Raw genomic sequence first — 21,991 nt, forward strand, 5'->3', positions numbered from 1 at the left:
CACCCCTACCCCTTAATTCCCTGGTTGAACTTGATGGACATATGTCTTTTTTCGACCGTACTAACTATGTAACTATGTAACATAACATGGGGGGGGGGGGGTCTCCTGGCTGTTCACACAGGTGTGTCATTGCTGTACATTGACCATGCATTGCTTCTGTGGTATTGCAAAGGCAAAGACAAATGCTTCCAGCCATCCATTGCACTAATGGATTGGTCATCAGCTGGCTGTCTATGTCCCGCATCAATATAGACCAAAGTACAGAGGGTTAGGCTATGCTATTGTGCACCTACCTGATGCATCAGAAGGTGCGAGGCCCTTGCTAAATTCTGTGCACAGACTTTGAGATCTATACGTTAGACTGTATCTAAACCTGCTCCAACATGGACTGACATTCTGGCCTACTTTCAGCCGATGCGACTTGTCTGTCGCTGAACAGTCGCTTTTTATGTATTCAGCACCTATGTATAATGTTGTAAAAATGCTCTAGAAGCTAAAGTCGCAGAAATGTCACACATATTTGGCCTGCAACTTTCTGTGCGACAAATTCAGACAGGAAAAATCAGTATAAATCCTTAGAAAATTATCCCCCAGTGTCTCCATCTGCTGGCGGTATTGAATAAGCATTGCTGCACTGATGGGGTATGCATTAGACGAAAAAAAAGAAGAAAAAGAAGAATAATACGCCCAGAAAAGAGGCGAAAAGGAGAAAAACGTAAAAAAACGTGAAAAAAAAGTAAGAGGAAGAGAAGGGAAAAAAAGGTGGAAATGGGTTTAAAAGTGATTTCGGCGGAGAAATATATATATATATATATATATATATAGATATATATATATATATATACGCGCACACACACACATATATATAAACGTATTCTCCGTTGAGATATTGCAGCCGCTGCTGTGTCCAGGCCCAGGAGCCTTAGCACTGTGCTGTGATGTCACTCAATACCACTGACATCACTAGGTGTAAACAACATCTCTCCTTTGCTGTGTATGTGACTATGGAGCTGTTTGGTGATGTCGTCTATTATGGCCTTCATAGAAGCAACAGGAGATTGTTGCATCCATCTAGAACCCTCAGAACTACAGTGCTATGATGTCACTCACTTCCACAGGCCTTGCAGAGTGTAAACAACAACAACCCAGCTTTGTTGTGTATGTAACCATAGGGATTTGTGATGTCACCTAGAACCTTCACAGCAGCGACAGCTTTATGAGGAGCATCAGCACTGCTCTGCCTGAGCAGAACCATCACCGCCATAGGTTGTCAAATAACCCGGGTTTAACCCACACAGGTAAGTCCAATGGGGTGCAGACATGTCCTCTATGCTTACAGCTTCCCGTGGGTGTTGGTTTGATACCGTTTGGGGACAGCCAAGGAGGCATCTGCAGGCAACAAAGGTAGGTGTGTGCTTGTGTGTGTGTTTCCTATGCAGATCCTAAGCCCAGTGTCACATGCAAGTAGGAGGAGTAAGAAGGGTTCCTGGCAAATCCGGGTTATGGATTGCATTTAAAAAGGCCCCGTGGGAGTGCAATGGGCCCCTGTCTTGCTGCTTAGCAATAATGGTATGGGTTTAGGTTCTGCTGTGTGTACTGGTGGTTGACTGCCCCCCAGCCCAGAGTGTGCATGGAAAATTGTCTGGCAGCCTCCCTGACAGCAAGCAGTGATAGTGCCCATGAAGGGCACCTTGTTGGGCCCGCCCCTTTCACGGTTATCGCTTCTCGGCCTTTTGGCTAAGATCAAGTGTAGTATCTGTTCTTATCAGTTTAATATCTGATACGTTCCCTATCTGGGGACCATATATTAAATGGATTTTTGAGAACGGGGGCCGATTTCGAAGCTTGCTTCCGTCGCCCTATGCATTGACCCGATATGGCAGTATCTTCGGGTACAGTGCACCACCCCCTTACAGGGTTAAAAAGAAAGATTCCTACTTTCATTGCTACCTGCTTGCTGGCTAGCCAGCTAGCCAGCCCTGTGGGCCTTGCTGCTGCTGCAGCCAAAAAACAAAAGGTGGTGCTGCTGCTGCTTCTGCTGCTTCTGCTTGTGTCTGGCCGCTGTTGGAGCGTCCAGGCACAGGACTTCTGCTGCTGCTGACTAAATGGCCTCCTTAATTGGATCATTTGAGTAGCCAGCACACCTGTGCAGGTAGGGCATGACATGATAGGCAGCTGCCTTGATAGCGGGTGGGTGCTGAATGTTCATAATTGACAAAATAAGATTAATGCTTATGAAGAAATATAAAATCTCATCCCTTCCCCAATATCGCGCCACACCCCTACCCCTTAATTCCCTGGTTGAACTTGATGGACATATGTCTTTTTTCGACCGTACTAACTATGTAACTATGTAACATAACATGGGGGGGGGGGGTCTCCTGGCTGTTCACACAGGTGTGTCATTGCTGTACATTGACCATGCATTGCTTCTGTGGTATTGCAAAGGCAAAGACAAATGCTTCCAGCCATCCATTGCACTAATGGATTGGTCATCAGCTGGCTGTCTATGTCCCGCATCAATATAGACCAAAGTACAGAGGGTTAGGCTATGCTATTGTGCACCTACCTGATGCATCAGAAGGTGCGAGGCCCTTGCTAAATTCTGTGCACAGACTTTGAGATCTATACTTTAGACTGTATCTAAACCTGCTCCAACATGGACTGACATTCTGGCCTACTTTCAGCCGATGCGACTTGTCTGTCGCTGAACAGTCGCTTTTTATGTATTCAGCACCTATGTATAATGTTGTAAAAATGCTCTAGAAGCTAAAGTCGCAGAAATGTCACACATATTTGGCCTGCAACTTTCTGTGCGACAAATTCAGACAGGAAAAATCAGTATAAATCCTTAGAAAATTATCCCCCAGTGTCTCCATCTGCTGGCGGTATTGAATAAGCATTGCTGCACTGATGGGGTATGCATTAGACGAAAAAAAAGAAGAAAAAGAAGAATAATACGCCCAGAAAAGAGGCGAAAAGGAGAAAAACGTAAAAAAACGTGAAAAAAAAGTAAGAGGAAGAGAAGGGAAAAAAAGGTGGAAATGGGTTTAAAAGTGATTTCGGCGGAGAAATATATATATATATATATATATATATATATATATATATATATATACGCGCACACACACACATATATATAAACGTATTCTCCGTTGAGATATTGCAGCCGCTGCTGTGTCCAGGCCCAGGAGCCTTAGCACTGTGCTGTGATGTCACTCAATACCACTGACATCACTAGGTGTAAACAACATCTCTCCTTTGCTGTGTATGTGACTATGGAGCTGTTTGGTGATGTTGTCTATTATGGCCTTCATAGAAGCAACAGGAGATTGTTGCATCCATCTAGAACCCTCAGAACTACAGTGCTATGATGTCACTCACTTCCACAGGCCTTGCAGAGTGTAAACAACAACAACCCAGCTTTGTTGTGTATGTAACCATAGGGATTTGTGATGTCACCTAGAACCTTCACAGCAGCGACAGCTTTATGAGGAGCATCAGCACTGCTCTGCCTGAGCAGAACCATCACCGCCATAGGTTGTCAAATAACCCGGGTTTAACCCACACAGGTAAGTCCAATGGGGTGCAGGCATGTCCTCTATGCTTACAGCTTCCCGTGGGTGTTGGTTTGATACCGTTTGGGGACAGCCAAGGAGGCATCTGCAGGCAACAAAGGTAGGTGTGTGCTTGTGTGTGTGTTTCCTATGCAGATCCTAAGCCCAGTGTCACATGCAAGTAGGAGGAGTAAGAAGGGTTCCTGGCAAATCCGGGTTATGGATTGCATTTAAAAAGGCCCCGTGGGAGTGCAATGGGCCCCTGTCTTGCTGCTTAGCAATAATGGTATGGGTTTAGGTTCTGCTGTGTGTACTGGTGGTTGACTGCCCCCCAGCCCAGAGTGTGCATGGAAAATTGTCTGGCAGCCTCCCTGACAGCAAGCAGTGATAGTGCCCATGAAGGGCACCTTGTTGGGCCCGCCCCTTTCACGGTTATCGCTTCTCGGCCTTTTGGCTAAGATCAAGTGTAGTATCTGTTCTTATCAGTTTAATATCTGATACGTCCCCTATCTGGGGACCATATATTAAATGGATTTTTGAGAACGGGGGCCGATTTCGAAGCTTGCTTCCGTCGCCCTATGCATTGACCCGATATGGCAGTATCTTCGGGTACAGTGCACCACCCCCTTACAGGGTTAAAAAGAAAGATTCCTACTTTCATTGCTACCTGCTTGCTGGCTAGCCAGCTAGCCAGCCCTGTGGGCCTTGCTGCTGCTGCAGCCAAAAAACAAAAGGTGGTGCTGCTGCTGCTTCTGCTGCTTCTGCTTGTGTCTGGCCGCTGTTGGAGCGTCCAGGCACAGGACTTCTGCTGCTGCTGACTAAATGGCCTCCTTAATTGGATCATTTGAGTAGCCAGCACACCTGTGCAGGTAGGGCATGACATGATAGGCAGCTGCCTTGATAGCGGGTGGGTGCTGAATGTTCCTAATTGACAAAATAAGATTAATGCTTATGAAGAAATATAAAATCTCATCCCTTCCCCAATATCGCGCCACACCCCTACCCCTTAATTCCCTGGTTGAACTTGATGGACATATGTCTTTTTTCGACCGTACTAACTATGTAACTATGTAACATAACATGGGGGGGGGGGGGGGTCTCCTGGCTGTTCACACAGGTGTGTCATTGCTGTACATTGACCATGCATTGCTTCTGTGGTATTGCAAAGGCAAAGACAAATGCTTCCAGCCATCCATTGCACTAATGGATTGGTCATCAGCTGGCTGTCTATGTCCCGCATCAATATAGACCAAAGTACAGAGGGTTAGGCTATGCTATTGTGCACCTACCTGATGCATCAGAAGGTGCGAGGCCCTTGCTAAATTCTGTGCACAGACTTTGAGATCTATACTTTAGACTGTATCTAAACCTGCTCCAACATGGACTGACATTCTGGCCTACTTTCAGCCGATGCGACTTGTCTGTCGCTGAACAGTCGCTTTTTATGTATTCAGCACCTATGTATAATGTTGTAAAAATGCTCTAGAAGCTAAAGTCGCAGAAATGTCACACATATTTGGCCTGCAACTTTCTGTGCGACAAATTCAGACAGGAAAAATCAGTATAAATCCTTAGAAAATTATCCCCCAGTGTCTCCATCTGCTGGCGGTATTGAATAAGCATTGCTGCACTGATGGGGTATGCATTAGACGAAAAAAAAGAAGAAAAAGAAGAATAATACGCCCAGAAAAGAGGCGAAAAGGAGAAAAACTTAAAAAAACGTGAAAAAAAAGTAAGAGGAAGAGAAGGGAAAAAAAGGTGGAAATGGGTTTAAAAGTGATTTCGGCGGAGAAATATATATATATATATATATATATATATATATATACGCGCACACACACACATATATATAAACGTATTCTCCGTTGAGATATTGCAGCCGCTGCTGTGTCCAGGCCCAGGAGCCTTAGCACTGTGCTGTGATGTCACTCAATACCACTGACATCACTAGGTGTAAACAACATCTCTCCTTTGCTGTGTATGTGACTATGGGGCTGTTTGGTGATGTCGTCTATTATAGCCTTCATAGAAGCAACAGGAGATTGTTGCATCCATCTAGAACCCTCAGAACTACAGTGCTATGATGTCACTCACTTCCACAGGCCTTGCAGAGTGTAAACAACAACAACCCAGCTTTGTTGTGTATGTAACCATAGGGATTTGTGATGTCACCTAGAACCTTCACAGCAGCGACAGCTTTATGAGGAGCATCAGCACTGCTCTGCCTGAGCAGAACCATCACCGCCATAGGTTGTCAAATAACCCGGGTTTAACCCACACAGGTAAGTCCAATGGGGTGCAGGCATGTCCTCTATGCTTACAGCTTCCCATGGGTGTTGGTTTGATACCGTTTGGGGACAGCCAAGGAGGCATCTGCAGGCAACAAAGGTAGGTGTGTGCTTGTGTGTGTGTTTCCTATGCAGATCCTAAGCCCAGTGTCACATGCAAGTAGGAGGAGTAAGAAGGGTTCCTGGCAAATCCGGGTTATGGATTGCATTTAAAAAGGCCCCGTGGGAGTGCAATGGGCCCCTGTCTTGCTGCTTAGCAATAATGGTATGGGTTTAGGTTCTGCTGTGTGTACTGGTGGTTGACTGCCCCCCAGCCCAGAGTGTGCATGGAAAATTGTCTGGCAGCCTCCCTGACAGCAAGCAGTGATAGTGCCCATGAAGGGCACCTTGTTGGGCCCGCCCCTTTCACGGTTATCGCTTCTCGGCCTTTTGGCTAAGATCAAGTGTAGTATCTGTTCTTATCAGTTTAATATCTGATACGTCCCCTATCTGGGGACCATATATTAAATGGATTTTTGAGAACGGGGGCCGATTTCGAAGCTTGCTTCCGTCGCCCTATGCATTGACCCGATATGGCAGTATCTTCGGGTACAGTGCACCACCCCCTTACAGGGTTAAAAAGAAAGATTCCTACTTTCATTGCTACCTGCTTGCTGGCTAGCCAGCTAGCCAGCCCTGTGGGCCTTGCTGCTGCTGCAGCCAAAAAACAAAAGGTGGTGCTGCTGCTGCTTCTGCTGCTTCTGCTTGTGTCTGGCCGCTGTTGGAGCGTCCAGGCACAGGACTTCTGCTGCTGCTGACTAAATGGCCTCCTTAATTGGATCATTTGAGTAGCCAGCACACCTGTGCAGGTAGGGCATGACATGATAGGCAGCTGCCTTGATAGCGGGTGGGTGCTGAATGTTCCTAATTGACAAAATAAGATTAATGCTTATGAAGAAATATAAAATCTCATCCCTTCCCCAATATCGCGCCACACCCCTACCCCTTAATTCCCTGGTTGAACTTGATGGACATATGTCTTTTTTCGACCGTACTAACTATGTAACTATGTAACATAACATGGGGGGGGGGGGGGGGGTCTCCTGGCTGTTCACACAGGTGTGTCATTGCTGTACATTGACCATGCATTGCTTCTGTGGTATTGCAAAGGCAAAGACAAATGCTTCCAGCCATCCATTGCACTAATGGATTGGTCATCAGCTGGCTGTCTATGTCCCGCATCAATATAGACCAAAGTACAGAGGGTTAGGCTATGCTATTGTGCACCTACCTGATGCATCAGAAGGTGCGAGGCCCTTGCTAAATTCTGTGCACAGACTTTGAGATCTATACTTTAGACTGTATCTAAACCTGCTCCAACATGGACTGACATTCTGGCCTACTTTCAGCCGATGCGACTTGTCTGTCGCTGAACAGTCGCTTTTTATGTATTCAGCACCTATGTATAATGTTGTAAAAATGCTCTAGAAGCTAAAGTCGCAGAAATGTCACACATATTTGGCCTGCAACTTTCTGTGCGACAAATTCAGACAGGAAAAATCAGTATAAATCCTTAGAAAATTATCCCCCAGTGTCTCCATCTGCTGGCGGTATTGAATAAGCATTGCTGCACTGATAGGGTATGCATTAGACGAAAAAAAAGAAGAAAAAGAAGAATAATACGCCCAGAAAAGAGGCGAAAAGGAGAAAAACGTAAAAAAACGTGAAAAAAAAGTAAGAGGAAGAGAAGGGAAAAAAAGGTGGAAATGGGTTTAAAAGTGATTTCGGCGGAGAAATATATATATATATATATATATATATATATATATATATACGCGCACACACACACATATATATAAACGTATTCTCCGTTGAGATATTGCAGCCGCTGCTGTGTCCAGGCCCAGGAGCCTTAGCACTGTGCTGTGATGTCACTCAATACCACTGACATCACTAGGTGTAAACAACATCTCTCCTTTGCTGTGTATGTGACTATGGAGCTGTTTGGTGATGTCGTCTATTATGGCCTTCATAGAAGCAACAGGAGATTGTTGCATCCATCTAGAACCCTCAGAACTACAGTGCTATGATGTCACTCACTTCCACAGGCCTTGCAGAGTGTAAACAACAACAACCCAGCTTTGTTGTGTATGTAACCATAGGGATTTGTGATGTCACCTAGAACCTTCACAGCAGCGACAGCTTTATGAGGAGCATCAGCACTGCTCTGCCTGAGCAGAACCATCACCGCCATAGGTTGTCAAATAACCCGGGTTTAACCCACACAGGTAAGTCCAATGGGGTGCAGGCATGTCCTCTATGCTTACAGCTTCCCGTGGGTGTTGGTTTGATACCGTTTGGGGACAGCCAAGGAGGCATCTGCAGGCAACAAAGGTAGGTGTGTGCTTGTGTGTGTGTTTCCTATGCAGATCCTAAGCCCAGTGTCACATGCAAGTAGGAGGAGTAAGAAGGGTTCCTGGCAAATCCGGGTTATGGATTGCATTTAAAAAGGCCCCGTGGGAGTGCAATGGGCCCCTGTCTTGCTGCTTAGCAATAATGGTATGGGTTTAGGTTCTGCTGTGTGTACTGGTGGTTGACTGCCCCCCAGCCCAGAGTGTGCATGGAAAATTGTCTGGCAGCCTCCCTGACAGCAAGCAGTGATAGTGCCCATGAAGGGCACCTTGTTGGGCCCGCCCCTTTCACGGTTATCGCTTCTCGGCCTTTTGGCTAAGATCAAGTGTAGTATCTGTTCTTATCAGTTTAATATCTGATACGTCCCCTATCTGGGGACCATATATTAAATGGATTTTTGAGAACGGGGGCCGATTTCGAAGCTTGCTTCCGTCGCCCTATGCATTGACCCGATATGGCAGTATCTTCGGGTACAGTGCACCACCCCCTTACAGGGTTAAAAAGAAAGATTCCTACTTTCATTGCTACCTGCTTGCTGGCTAGCCAGCTAGCCAGCCCTGTGGGCCTTGCTGCTGCTGCAGCAGCCAAAAAACAAAAGGTGGTGCTGCTGCTGCTTCTGCTGCTTCTGCTTCTGCTTGTGTCTGGCCGCTGTTGGAGCGTCCAGGCACAGGACTTCTGCTGCTGCTGACTAAATGGCCTCCTTAATTGGATCATTTGAGTAGCCAGCACACCTGTGCAGGTAGGGCATGACATGATAGGCAGCTGCCTTGATAGCGGGTGGGTGCTGAATGTTCCTAATTGACAAAATAAGATTAATGCTTATGAAGAAATATAAAATCTCATCCCTTCCCCAATATCGCGCCACACCCCTACCCCTTAATTCCCTGGTTGAACTTGATGGACATATGTCTTTTTTCGACCGTACTAACTATGTAACTATGTAACATAACATGGGGGGGGGGGGGGGTCTCCTGGCTGTTCACACAGGTGTGTCATTGCTGTACATTGACCATGCATTGCTTCTGTGGTATTGCAAAGGCAAAGACAAATGCTTCCAGCCATCCATTGCACTAATGGATTGGTCATCAGCTGGCTGTCTATGTCCCGCATCAATATAGACCAAAGTACAGAGGGTTAGGCTATGCTATTGTGCACCTACCTGATGCATCAGAAGGTGCGAGGCCCTTGCTAAATTCTGTGCACAGACTTTGAGATCTATACTTTAGACTGTATCTAAACCTGCTCCAACATGGACTGACATTCTGGCCTACTTTCAGCCGATGCGACTTGTCTGTCGCTGAACAGTCGCTTTTTATGTATTCAGCACCTATGTATAATGTTGTAAAAATGCTCTAGAAGCTAAAGTCGCAGAAATGTCACACATATTTGGCCTGCAACTTTCTGTGCGACAAATTCAGACAGGAAAAATCAGTATAAATCCTTAGAAAATTATCCCCCAGTGTCTCCATCTGCTGGCGGTATTGAATAAGCATTGCTGCACTGATGGGGTATGCATTAGACGAAAAAAAAGAAGAAAAAGAAGAATAATACGCCCAGAAAAGAGGCGAAAAGGAGAAAAACGTAAAAAAACGTGAAAAAAAAGTAAGAGGAAGAGAAGGGAAAAAAAGGTGGAAATGGGTTTAAAAGTGATTTCGGCGGAGAAATATATATATATATATATATATATATATATATATATATATATATATACGCGCACACACACACATATATATAAACGTATTCTCCGTTGAGATATTGCAGCCGCTGCTGTGTCCAGGCCCAGGAGCCTTAGCACTGTGCTGTGATGTCACTCAATACCACTGACATCACTAGGTGTAAACAACATCTCTCCTTTGCTGTGTATGTGACTATGGAGCTGTTTGGTGATGTCGTCTATTATGGCCTTCATAGAAGCAACAGGAGATTGTTGCATCCATCTAGAACCCTCAGAACTACAGTGCTATGATGTCACTCACTTCCACAGGCCTTGCAGAGTGTAAACAACAACAACCCAGCTTTGTTGTGTATGTAACCATAGGGATTTGTGATGTCACCTACAACCTTCACAGCAGCGACAGCTTTATGAGGAGCATCAGCACTGCTCTGCCTGAGCAGAACCATCACCGCCATAGGTTGTCAAATAACCCGGGTTTAACCCACACAGGTAAGTCCAATGGGGTGCAGGCATGTCCTCTATGCTTACAGCTTCCCGTGGGTGTTGGTTTGATACCGTTTGGGGACAGCCAAGGAGGCATCTGCAGGCAACAAAGGTAGGTGTGTGCTTGTGTGTGTGTTTCCTATGCAGATCCTAAGCCCAGTGTCACATGCAAGTAGGAGGAGTAAGAAGGGTTCCTGGCAAATCCGGGTTATGGATTGCATTTAAAAAGGCCCCGTGGGAGTGCAATGGGCCCCTGTCTTGCTGCTTAGCAATAATGGTATGGGTTTAGGTTCTGCTGTGTGTACTGGTGGTTGACTGCCCCCCAGCCCAGAGTGTGCATGGAAAATTGTCTGGCAGCCTCCCTGACAGCAAGCAGTGATAGTGCCCATGAAGGGCACCTTGTTGGGCCCGCCCCTTTCACGGTTATCGCTTCTCGGCCTTTTGGCTAAGATCAAGTGTAGTATCTGTTCTTATCAGTTTAATATCTGATACGTCCCCTATCTGGGGACCATATATTAAATGGATTTTTGAGAACGGGGGCCGATTTCGAAGCTTGCTTCCGTCGCCCTATGCATTGACCCGATATGGCAGTATCTTCGGGTACAGTGCACCACCCCCTTACAGGGTTAAAAAGAAAGATTCCTACTTTCATTGCTACCTGCTTGCTGGCTAGCCAGCTAGCCAGCCCTGTGGGCCTTGCTGCTGCTGCAGCCAAAAAACAAAAGGTGGTGCTGCTGCTGCTTCTGCTGCTTCTGCTTGTGTCTGGCCACTGTTGGAGCGTCCAGGCACAGGACTTCTGCTGCTGCTGACTAAATGGCCTCCTTAATTGGATCATTTGAGTAGCCAGCACACCTGTGCAGGTAGGGCATGACATGATAGGCAGCTGCCTTGATAGCGGGTGGGTGCTGAATGTTCCTAATTGACAAAATAAGATTAATGCTTATGAAGAAATATAAAATCTCATCCCTTCCCCAATATCGCGCCACACCCCTACCCCTTAATTCCCTGGTTGAACTTGATGGACATATGTCTTTTTTCGACCGTACTAACTATGTAACTATGTAACATAACATGGGGGGGGGGGGGGGTCTCCTGGCTGTTCACACAGGTGTGTCATTGCTGTACATTGACCATGCATTGCTTCTGTGGTATTGCAAAGGCAAAGACAAATGCTTCCAGCCATCCATTGCACTAATGGATTGGTCATCAGCTGGCTGTCTATGTCCCGCATCAATATAGACCAAAGTACAGAGGGTTAGGCTATGCTATTGTGCACCTACCTGATGCATCAGAAGGTGCGAGGCCCTTGCTAAATTCTGTGCACAGACTTTGAGATCTATACTTTAGACTGTATCTAAACCTGCTCCAACATGGACTGACATTCTGGCCTACTTTCAGCCGATGCGACTTGTCTGTCGCTGAACAGTCGCTTTTTATGTATTCAGCACCTATGTATAATGTTGTAAAAATGCTCTAGAAGCTAAAGTCGCAGAAATGTCACACATATTTGGCCTGCAACTTTCTGTGCGACAAATTCAGACAGGAAAAATCAGTATAAATCCTTAGAAAATTATCCCCCAGTGTCTCCATCTGCTGGCGGTATTGAATAAGCATTGCTGCACTGATGGGGTATGCATTAGACGAAAAAAAAGAAGAAAAAGAAGAATAATACGCCCAGAAAAGAGGCGAAAAGGAGAAAAACGTAAAAAAACGTGAAAAAAAAGTAAGAGGAAGAGAAGGGAAAAAAAGGTGGAAATTGGTTTAAAAGTGATTTCGGCGGAGAAATATATATATATATATATATATATATATATATATATATATACGCGCACACACACACATATATATAAACGTATTCTCCGTTGAGATATTGCAGCCGCTGCTGTGTCCAGGCCCAGGAGCCTTAGCACTGTGCTGTGATGTCACTCAATACCACTGACATCACTAGGTGTAAACAACATCTCTCCTTTGCTGTGTATGTGACTATGGAGCTGTTTGGTGATGTCGTCTATTATGGCCTTCATAGAAGCAACAGGAGATTGTTGCATCCATCTAGAACCCTCAGAACTACAGTGCTATGATGTCACTCACTTCCACAGGCCTTGCAGAGTGTAAACAACAACAACCCAGCTTTGTTGTGTATGTAACCATAGGGATTTGTGATGTCACCTAGAACCTTCACAGCAGCGACAGCTTTATGAGGAGCATCAGCACTGCTCTGCCTGAGCAGAACCATCACCGCCATAGGTTGTCAAATAACCCGGGTTTAACCCACACAGGTAAGTCCAATGGGGTGCAGGCATGTCCTCTATGCTTACAGCTTCCCGTGGGTGTTGGTTTGATACCGTTTGGGGACAGCCAAGGAGGCATCTGCAGGCAACAAAGGTAGGTGTGTGCTTGTGTGTGTGTTTCCTATGCAGATCCTAAGCCCAGTGTCACATGCAAGTAGGAGGAGTAAGAAGGGTTCCTGGCAAATCCGGGTTATGGATTGCATTTAAAAAGGCCCCGTGGGAGTGCAATGGGCCCCTGTCTTGCTGCTTAGCAATAATGGTATGGGTTTAGGTTCTGCTGTGTGTACTGGTGGTTGACTGCCCCCCAGCCCAGAGTGTGCATGGAAAATTGTCTGGCAGCCTCCCTGACAGCAAGCAGTGATAGTGCCCATGAAGGGCACCTTGTTGGGCCCGCCCCTTTCACGGTTATCGCTTCTCGGCCTTTTGGCTAAGATCAAGTGTAGTATCTGTTCTTATCAGTTTAATATCTGATACGTCCCCTATCTGGGGACCATATATTAAATGGATTTTTGAGAACGGGGGCCGATTTCGAAGCTTGCTTCCGTCGCCCTATGCATTGACCCGATATGGCAGTATCTTCGGGTACAGTGCACCACCCCCTTACAGGGTTAAAAAGAAAGATTCCTACTTTCATTGCTACCTGCTTGCTGGCTAGCCAGCTAGCCAGCCCTGTGGGCCTTGCTGCTGCTGCAGCCAAAAAACAAAAGGTGGTGCTGCTGCTGCTTCTGCTGCTTCTGCTTCTGCTTGTGTCTGGCCGCTGTTGGAGCGTCCAGGCACAGGACTTCTGCTGCTGCTGACTAAATGGCCTCCTTAATTGGATCATTTGAGTAGCCAGCACACCTGTGCAGGTAGGGCATGACATGATAGGCAGCTGCCTTGATAGCGGGTGGGTGCTGAATGTTCCTAATTGACAAAATAAGATTAATGCTTATGAAGAAATATAAAATCTCATCCCTTCCCCAATATCGCGCCACACCCCTACCCCTTAATTCCCTGGTTGAACTTGATGGACATATGTCTTTTTTCGACCGGACTAACTATGTAACTATGTAACATAACATGGGGGGGGGGGGTCTCCTGGCTGTTCACACAGGTGTGTCATTGCTGTACATTGACCATGCATTGCTTCTGTGGTATTGCAAAGGCAAAGACAAATGCTTCCAGCCATCCATTGCACTAATGGATTGGTCATCAGCAGGCTGTCTATGTCCCGCATCAATATAGACCAAAGTACAGAGGGTTAGGCTATGCTATTGTGCACCTACCTGATGCATCAGAAGGTGCGAGGCCCTTGCTAAATTCTGTGCACAGACTTTGAGATCTATACTTTAGACTGTATCTAAACCTGCTCCAACATGGACTGACATTCTGGCCTACTTTCAGCCGATGCGACTTGTCTGTCGCTGAACAGTCGCTTTTTATGTATTCAGCACCTATGTATAATGTTGTAAAAATGCTCTAGAAGCTAAAGTCGCAGAAATGTCACACATATTTGGCCTGCAACTTTCTGTGCGACAAATTCAGACAGGAAAAATCAGTATAAATCCTTAGAAAATTATCCCCCAGTGTCTCCATCTGCTGGCGGTATTGAATAAGCATTGCTGCACTGATGGGGTATGCATTAGACGAAAAAAAAGAAGAAAAAGAAGAATAATACGCCCAGAAAAGAGGCGAAAAGGAGAAAAACGTAAAAAAAACGTGAAAAAAAAGTAAGAGGAAGAGAAGGGAAAAAAAGGTGGAAATGGGTTTAAAAGTGATTTCGGCGGAGAAATATATATATATATATATATATATATATATATATATATATACGCACACACACACACATATATATAAACGTATTCTCCGTTGAGATATTGCAGCCGCTGCTGTGTCCAGGCCCAGGAGCCTTAGCACTGTGCTGTGATGTCACTCAATACCACTGACATCACTAGGTGTAAACAACATCTCTCCTTTGCTGTGTATGTGACTATGGAGCTGTTTGGTGATGTCGTCTATTATGGCCTTCATAGAAGCAACAGGAGATTGTTGCATCCATCTAGAACCCTCAGAACTACAGTGCTATGATGTCACTCACTTCCACAGGCCTTGCAGAGTGTAAACAACAACAACCCAGCTTTGTTGTGTATGTAACCATAGGGATTTGTGATGTCACCTAGAACCTTCACAGCAGCGACAGCTTTATGAGGAGCATCAGCACTGCTCTGCCTGAGCAGAACCATCACCGCCATAGGTTGTCAAATAACCCGGGTTTAACCCACACAGGTAAGTCCAATGGGGTGCAGGCATGTCCTCTATGCTTACAGCTTCCCGTGGGTGTTGGTTTGATACCGTTTGGGGACAGCCAAGGAGGCATCTGCAGGCAACAAAGGTAGGTGTGTGCTTGTGTGTGTGTTTCCTATGCAGATCCTAAGCCCAGTGTCACATGCAAGTAGGAGGAGTAAGAAGGGTTCCTGGCAAATCCGGGTTATGGATTGCATTTAAAAAGGCCCCGTGGGAGTGCAATGGGCCCCTGTCTTGCTGCTTAGCAATAATGGTATGGGTTTAGGTTCTGCTGTGTGTACTGGTGGTTGACTGCCCCCCAGCCCAGAGTGTGCATGGAAAATTGTCTGGCAGCCTCCCTGACAGCAAGCAGTGATAGTGCCCATGAAGGGCACCTTGTTGGGCCCGCCCCTTTCACGGTTATCGCTTCTCGGCCTTTTGGCTAAGATCAAGTGTAGTATCTGTTCTTATCAGTTTAATATCTGATACGTCCCCTATCTGGGGACCATATATTAAATGGATTTTTGAGAACGGGGGCCGATTTCGAAGCTTGCTTCCGTCGCCCTATGCATTGACCCGATATGGCAGTATCTTCGGGTACAGTGCACCACCCCCTTACAGGGTTAAAAAGAAAGATTCCTACTTTCATTGCTACCTGCTTGCTGGCTAGCCAGCTAGCCAGCCCTGTGGGCCTTGCTGCTGCTGCAGCCAAAAAACAAAAGGTGGTGCTGCTGCTGCTTCTGCTGCTTCTGCTTCTGCTTGTGTCTGGCCGCTGTTGGAGCGTCCAGGCACAGGACTTCTGCTGCTGCTGACTAAATGGCCTCCTTAATTGGAACATTTGAGTAGCCAGCACACCTGTGCAGGTAGGGCATGACATGATAGGCAGCTGCCTTGATAGCGGGTGGGTGCTGAATGTTCCTAATTGACAAAATAAGATTAATGCTTATGAAGAAATATAAAATCTCATCCCTTCCCCAATATCGCGCCACACCCCTACCCCTTAATTCCCTGGTTGAACTTGATGGACATATGTCTTTTTTCGACCGTACTAACTATGTAACTATGTAACATAACATGGGGGGGGGGGGGGGTCTCCTGGCTGTTCACACAGGTGTGTCATTGCTGTACATTGACCATGCATTGCTTCTGTGGTATTGCAAAGGCAAAGACAAATGCTTCCAGCCATCCATTGCACTAATGGATTGGTCATCAGCTGGCTGTCTATGTCCCGCATCAATATAGACCAAAGTACAGAGGGTTAGGCTATGCTATTGTGCACCTACCTGATGCATCAGAAGGTGCGAGGCCCTTGCTAAATTCTGTGCACAGACTTTGAGATCTATACTTTAGACTGTATCTAAACCTGCTCCAACATGGACTGACATTCTGGCCTACTTTCAGCCGATGCGACTTGTCTGTCGCTGAACAGTCGCTTTTTATGTATTCAGCACCTATGTATAATGTTGTAAAAATGCTCTAGAAGCTAAAGTCGCAGAAATGTCACACATATTTGGCCTGCAACTTTCTGTGCGACAAATTCAGACAGGAAAAATCAGTATAAATCCTTAGAAAATTATCCCCCAGTGTCTCCATCTGCTGGCGGTATTGAATAAGCATTGCTACACTGATGGGGTATGCATTAGACGAAAAAAAAGAAGAAAAAGAAGAATAATACGCCCAGAAAAGAGGCGAAAAGGAGAAAAACGTAAAAAAACGTGAAAAAAAAGTAAGAGGAAGAGAAGGGAAAAAAAGGTGGAAATGGGTTTAAAAGTGATTTCGGCGGAGAAATATATATATATATATATATATATATATATATATATATATATATATACGCGCACACACACACATATATATAAACGTATTCTCCGTTGAGATATTGCAGCCGCTGCTGTGTCCAGGCCCAGGAGCCTTAGCACTGTGCTGTGATGTCACTCAATACCACTGACATCACTAGGTGTAAACAACATCTCTCCTTTGCTGTGTATGTGACTATGGAGCTGTTTGGTGATGTCGTCTATTATGGCCTTCATAGAAGCAACAGGAGATTGTTGCATCCATCTAGAACCCTCAGAACTACAGTGCTATGATGTCACTCACTTCCACAGGCCTTGCAGAGTGTAAACAACAACAACCCAGCTTTGTTGTGTATGTAACCATAGGGATTTGTGATGTCACCTAGAACCTTCACAGCAGCGACAGCTTTATGAGGAGCATCAGCACTGCTCTGTCTGAGCAGAACCATCACCGCCATAGGTTGTCAAATAACCTGGGTTTAACCCACACAGGTAAGTCCAATGGGGTGCAGGCATGTCCTCTATGCTTACAGCTTCCCGTGGGTGTTGGTTTGATACCGTTTGGGGACAGCCAAGGAGGCATCTGCAGGCAACAAAGGTAGGTGTGTGCTTGTGTGTGTGTTTCCTATGCAGATCCTAAGCCCAGTGTCACATGCAAGTAGGAGGAGTAAGAAGGGTTCCTGGCAAATCCGGGTTATGGATTGCATTTAAAAAGGCCCCGTGGGAGTGCAATGGGCCCCTGTCTTGCTGCTTAGCAATAATGGTATGGGTTTAGGTTCTGCTGTGTGTACTGGTGGTTGACTGCCCCCCAGCCCAGAGTGTGCATGGAAAATTGTCTGGCAGCCTCCCTGACAGCAAGCAGTGATAGTGCCCATGAAGGGCACCTTGTTGGGCCCGCCCCTTTCACGGTTATCGCTTCTCGGCCTTTTGGCTAAGATCAAGTGTAGTATCTGTTCTTATCAGTTTAATATCTGATACGTCCCCTATCTGGGGACCATATATTAAATGGATTTTTGAGAACGGGGGCCGATTTCGAAGCTTGCTTCCGTCGCCCTATGCATTGACCCGATATGGCAGTATCTTCGGGTACAGTGCACCACCCCCTTACAGGGTTAAAAAGAAAGATTCCTACTTTCATTGCTACCTGCTTGCTGGCTAGCCAGCTAGCCAGCCCTGTGGGCCTTGCTGCTGCTGCAGCCAAAAAACAAAAGGTGGTGCTGCTGCTGCTTCTGCTGCTTCTGCTGCTTCTGCTTCTGCTTGTGTCTGGCCGCTGTTGGAGCGTCCAGGCACAGGACTTCTGCTGCTGCTGACTAAATGGCCTCCTTAATTGGAACATTTGAGTAGCCAGCACACCTGTGCAGGTAGGGCATGACATGATAGGCAGCTGCCTTGATAGCGGGTGGGTGCTGAATGTTCCTAATTGACAAAATAAGATTAATGCTTATGAAGAAATATAAAATCTCATCCCTTCCCCAATATCGCGCCACACCCCTACCCCTTAATTCCCTGGTTGAACTTGATGGACATATGTCTTTTTTCGACCGTACTAACTATGTAACTATGTAACATAACATGGGGGGGGGGGGGGGTCTCCTGGCTGTTCACACAGGTGTGTCATTGCTGTACATTGACCATGCATTGCTTCTGTGGTATTGCAAAGGCAAAGACAAATGCTTCCAGCCATCCATTGCACTAATGGATTGGTCATCAGCTGGCTGTCTATGTCCCGCATCAATATAGACCAAAGTACAGAGGGTTAGGCTATGCTATTGTGCACCTACCTGATGCATCAGAAGGTGCGAGGCCCTTGCTAAATTCTGTGCACAGACTTTGAGATCTATACTTTAGACTGTATCTAAACCTGCTCCAACATGGACTGACATTCTGGCCTACTTTCAGCCGATGCGACTTGTCTGTCGCTGAACAGTCGCTTTTTATGTATTCAGCACCTATGTATAATGTTGTAAAAATGCTCTAGAAGCTAAAGTCGCAGAAATGTCACACATATTTGGCCTGCAACTTTCTGTGCGACAAATTCAGACAGGAAAAATCAGTATAAATCCTTAGAAAATTATCCCCCAGTGTCTCCATCTGCTGGCGGTATTGAATAAGCATTGCTACACTGATGGGGTATGCATTAGACGAAAAAAAAGAAGAAAAAGAAGAATAATACGCCCAGAAAAGAGGCGAAAAGGAGAAAAACGTAAAAAAACGTGAAAAAAAAGTAAGAGGAAGAGAAGGGAAAAAAAGGTGGAAATGGGTTTAAAAGTGATTTCGGCGGAGAAATATATATATATATATATATATATATATATATATATATATATATACGCGCACACACACACATATATATAAACGTATTCTCCGTTGAGATATTGCAGCCGCTGCTGTGTCCAGGCCCAGGAGCCTTAGCACTGTGCTGTGATGTCACTCAATACCACTGACATCACTAGGTGTAAACAACATCTCTCCTTTGCTGTGTATGTGACTATGGAGCTGTTTGGTGATGTCGTCTATTATGGCCTTCATAGAAGCAACAGGAGATTGTTGCATCCATCTAGAACCCTCAGAACTACAGTGCTATGATGTCACTCACTTCCACAGGCCTTGCAGAGTGTAAACAACAACAACCCAGCTTTGTTGTGTATGTAACCATAGGGATTTGTGATGTCACCTAGAACCTTCACAGCAGCGACAGCTTTATGAGGAGCATCAGCACTGCTCTGTCTGAGCAGAACCATCACCGCCATAGGTTGTCAAATAACCTGGGTTTAACCCACACAGGTAAGTCCAATGGGGTGCAGGCATGTCCTCTATGCTTACAGCTTCCCGTGGGTGTTGGTTTGATACCGTTTGGGGACAGCCAAGGAGGCATCTGCAGGCAACAAAGGTAGGTGTGTGCTTGTGTGTGTGTTTCCTATGCAGATCCTAAGCCCAGTGTCACATGCAAGTAGGAGGAGTAAGAAGGGTTCCTGGCAAATCCGGGTTATGGATTGCATTTAAAAAGGCCCCGTGGGAGTGCAATGGGCCCCTGTCTTGCTGCTTAGCAATAATGGTATGGGTTTAGGTTCTGCTGTGTGTACTGGTGGTTGACTGCCCCCCAGCCCAGAGTGTGCATGGAAAATTGTCTGGCAGCCTCCCTGACAGCAAGCAGTGATAGTGCCCATGAAGGGCACCTTGTTGGGCCCGCCCCTTTCACGGTTATCGCTTCTCGGCCTTTTGGCTAAGATCAAGTGTAGTATCTGTTCTTATCAGTTTAATATCTGATACGTCCCCTATCTGGGGACCATATATTAAATGGATTTTTGAGAACGGGGGCCGATTTCGAAGCTTGCTTCCGTCGCCCTATGCATTGACCCGATATGGCAGTATCTTCGGGTACAGTGCACCACCCCCTTACAGGGTTAAAAAGAAAGATTCCTACTTTCATTGCTACCTGCTTGCTGGCTAGCCAGCTAGCCAGCCCTGTGGGCCTTGCTGCTGCTGCAGCCAAAAAACAAAAGGTGGTGCTGCTGCTGCTTCTGCTGCTTCTGCTTCTGCTTGTGTCTGGCCGCTGTTGGAGCGTCCAGGCACAGGACTTCTGCTGCTGCTGACTAAATGGCCTCCTTAATTGGATCATTTGAGTAGCCAGCACACCTGTGCAGGTAGGGCATGACATGATAGGCAGCTGCCTTGATAGCGGGTGGGTGCTGAATGTTCCTAATTGACAAAATAAGATTAATGCTTATGAAGAAATATAAAATCTCATCCCTTCCCCAATATCGCGCCACACCCCTACCCCTTAATTCCCTGGTTGAACTTGATGGACATATGTCTTTTTTCGACCGTACTAACTATGTAACTATGTAACATAACATGGGGGGGGGGGGGGTCTCCTGGCTGTTCACACAGGTGTGTCATTGCTGTACATTGACCATGCATTGCTTCTGTGGTATTGCAAAGGCAAAGACAAATGCTTCCAGCCATCCATTGCACTAATGGATTGGTCATCAGCTGGCTGTCTATGTCCCGCATCAATATAGACCAAAGTACAGAGGCTTAGGCTATGCTATTGTGCACCTACCTGATGCATCAGAAGGTGCGAGGCCCTTGCTAAATTCTGTGCACAGACTTTGAGATCTATACTTTAGACTGTATCTAAACCTGCTCCAACATGGACTGACATTCTGGCCTACTTTCAGCCGATGCGACTTGTCTGTCGCTGAACAGTCGCTTTTTATGTATTCAGCACCTATGTATAATGTTGTAAAAATGCTCTAGAAGCTAAAGTCGCAGAAATGTCACACATATTTGGCCTGCAACTTTCTGTGCGACAAATTCAGACAGGAAAAATCAGTATAAATCCTTAGAAAATTATCCCCCAGTGTCTCCATCTGCTGGCGGTATTGAATAAGCATTGCTGCACTGATGGGGTATGCATTAGACGAAAAAAAAGAAGAAAAAGAAGAATAATACGCCCAGAAAAGAGGCGAAAAGGAGAAAAACGTAAAAAAACGTGAAAAAAAAGTAAGAGGAAGAGAAGGGAAAAAAAGGTGGAAATGGGTTTAAAAGTGATTTCGGCGGAGAAATATATATATATATATATATATATATATATATATATACGCGCACACACACACATATATATAAACGTATTCTCCGTTGAGATATTGCAGCCGCTGCTGTGTCCAGGCCCAGGAGCCTTAGCACTGTGCTGTGATGTCACTCAATACCACTGACATCACTAGGTGTAAACAACATCTCTCCTTTGCTGTGTATGTGACTATGGAGCTGTTTGGTGATGTCGTCTATTATGGCCTTCATAGAAGCAACAGGAGATTGTTGCATCCATCTAGAACCCTCAGAACTACAGTGCTATGATGTCACTCACTTCCACAGGCCTTGCAGAGTGTAAACAACAACAACCCAGCTTTGTTGTGTATGTAACCATAGGGATTTGTGATGTCACCTAGAACCTTCACAGCAGCGACAGCTTTATGAGGAGCATCAGCACTGCTCTGCCTGAGCAGAACCATCACCGCCATAGGTTGTCAAATAACCCGGGTTTAACCCACACAGGTAAGTCCAATGGGGTGCAGGCATGTCCTCTATGCTTACAGCTTCCCGTGGGTGTTGGTTTGATACCGTTTGGGGACAGCCAAGGAGGCATCTGCAGGCAACAAAGGTAGGTGTGTGCTTGTGTGTGTGTTTCCTATGCAGATCCTAAGCCCAGTGTCACATGCAAGTAGGAGGAGTAAGAAGGGTTCCT

The 21,991-nt window shown here is 45.9% G+C and overlaps 9 non-coding genes across 9 annotated transcripts; all 9 read left to right on the forward strand.

The window, feature by feature from the left end:
• Positions 1-1,717: 1,717 nt before the first annotated feature.
• LOC130349241 (U2 spliceosomal RNA) lies at positions 1,718-1,908 on the forward strand. The gene has a single exon (XR_008886633.1). It is a non-coding gene; the product is annotated as a U2 spliceosomal RNA (small nuclear RNA).
• A 2,083-nt stretch (positions 1,909-3,991) lies between these two features.
• Positions 3,992-4,182, forward strand: LOC130349149 (U2 spliceosomal RNA). Its single transcript, XR_008886550.1, has one exon. It is a non-coding gene; the product is annotated as a U2 spliceosomal RNA (small nuclear RNA).
• Positions 4,183-6,258: 2,076 nt separating this feature from the next.
• LOC130349150 (U2 spliceosomal RNA) lies at positions 6,259-6,449 on the forward strand. The gene has a single exon (XR_008886551.1). It is a non-coding gene; the product is annotated as a U2 spliceosomal RNA (small nuclear RNA).
• Positions 6,450-8,531: 2,082 nt separating this feature from the next.
• On the forward strand, positions 8,532-8,722 carry LOC130349151 (U2 spliceosomal RNA). Its single transcript, XR_008886552.1, has one exon. It is a non-coding gene; the product is annotated as a U2 spliceosomal RNA (small nuclear RNA).
• Positions 8,723-10,819: 2,097 nt separating this feature from the next.
• LOC130349152 (U2 spliceosomal RNA) lies at positions 10,820-11,010 on the forward strand. Its single transcript, XR_008886553.1, has one exon. It is a non-coding gene; the product is annotated as a U2 spliceosomal RNA (small nuclear RNA).
• Positions 11,011-13,092: 2,082 nt separating this feature from the next.
• Positions 13,093-13,283, forward strand: LOC130349153 (U2 spliceosomal RNA). Its single transcript, XR_008886554.1, has one exon. It is a non-coding gene; the product is annotated as a U2 spliceosomal RNA (small nuclear RNA).
• Positions 13,284-15,369: 2,086 nt separating this feature from the next.
• LOC130349155 (U2 spliceosomal RNA) lies at positions 15,370-15,560 on the forward strand. Its single transcript, XR_008886555.1, has one exon. It is a non-coding gene; the product is annotated as a U2 spliceosomal RNA (small nuclear RNA).
• Positions 15,561-17,654: 2,094 nt separating this feature from the next.
• Positions 17,655-17,845, forward strand: LOC130349156 (U2 spliceosomal RNA). Its single transcript, XR_008886556.1, has one exon. It is a non-coding gene; the product is annotated as a U2 spliceosomal RNA (small nuclear RNA).
• Positions 17,846-19,946: 2,101 nt separating this feature from the next.
• LOC130349157 (U2 spliceosomal RNA) lies at positions 19,947-20,137 on the forward strand. The gene has a single exon (XR_008886557.1). It is a non-coding gene; the product is annotated as a U2 spliceosomal RNA (small nuclear RNA).
• The last annotated feature ends 1,854 nt before the right edge of the window (positions 20,138-21,991 follow it).

Source organism: Hyla sarda, unplaced genomic scaffold (assembly GCF_029499605.1).
Source record: "Hyla sarda isolate aHylSar1 unplaced genomic scaffold, aHylSar1.hap1 scaffold_91, whole genome shotgun sequence".
NCBI lineage: Eukaryota > Metazoa > Chordata > Amphibia > Anura > Hylidae > Hyla > Hyla sarda.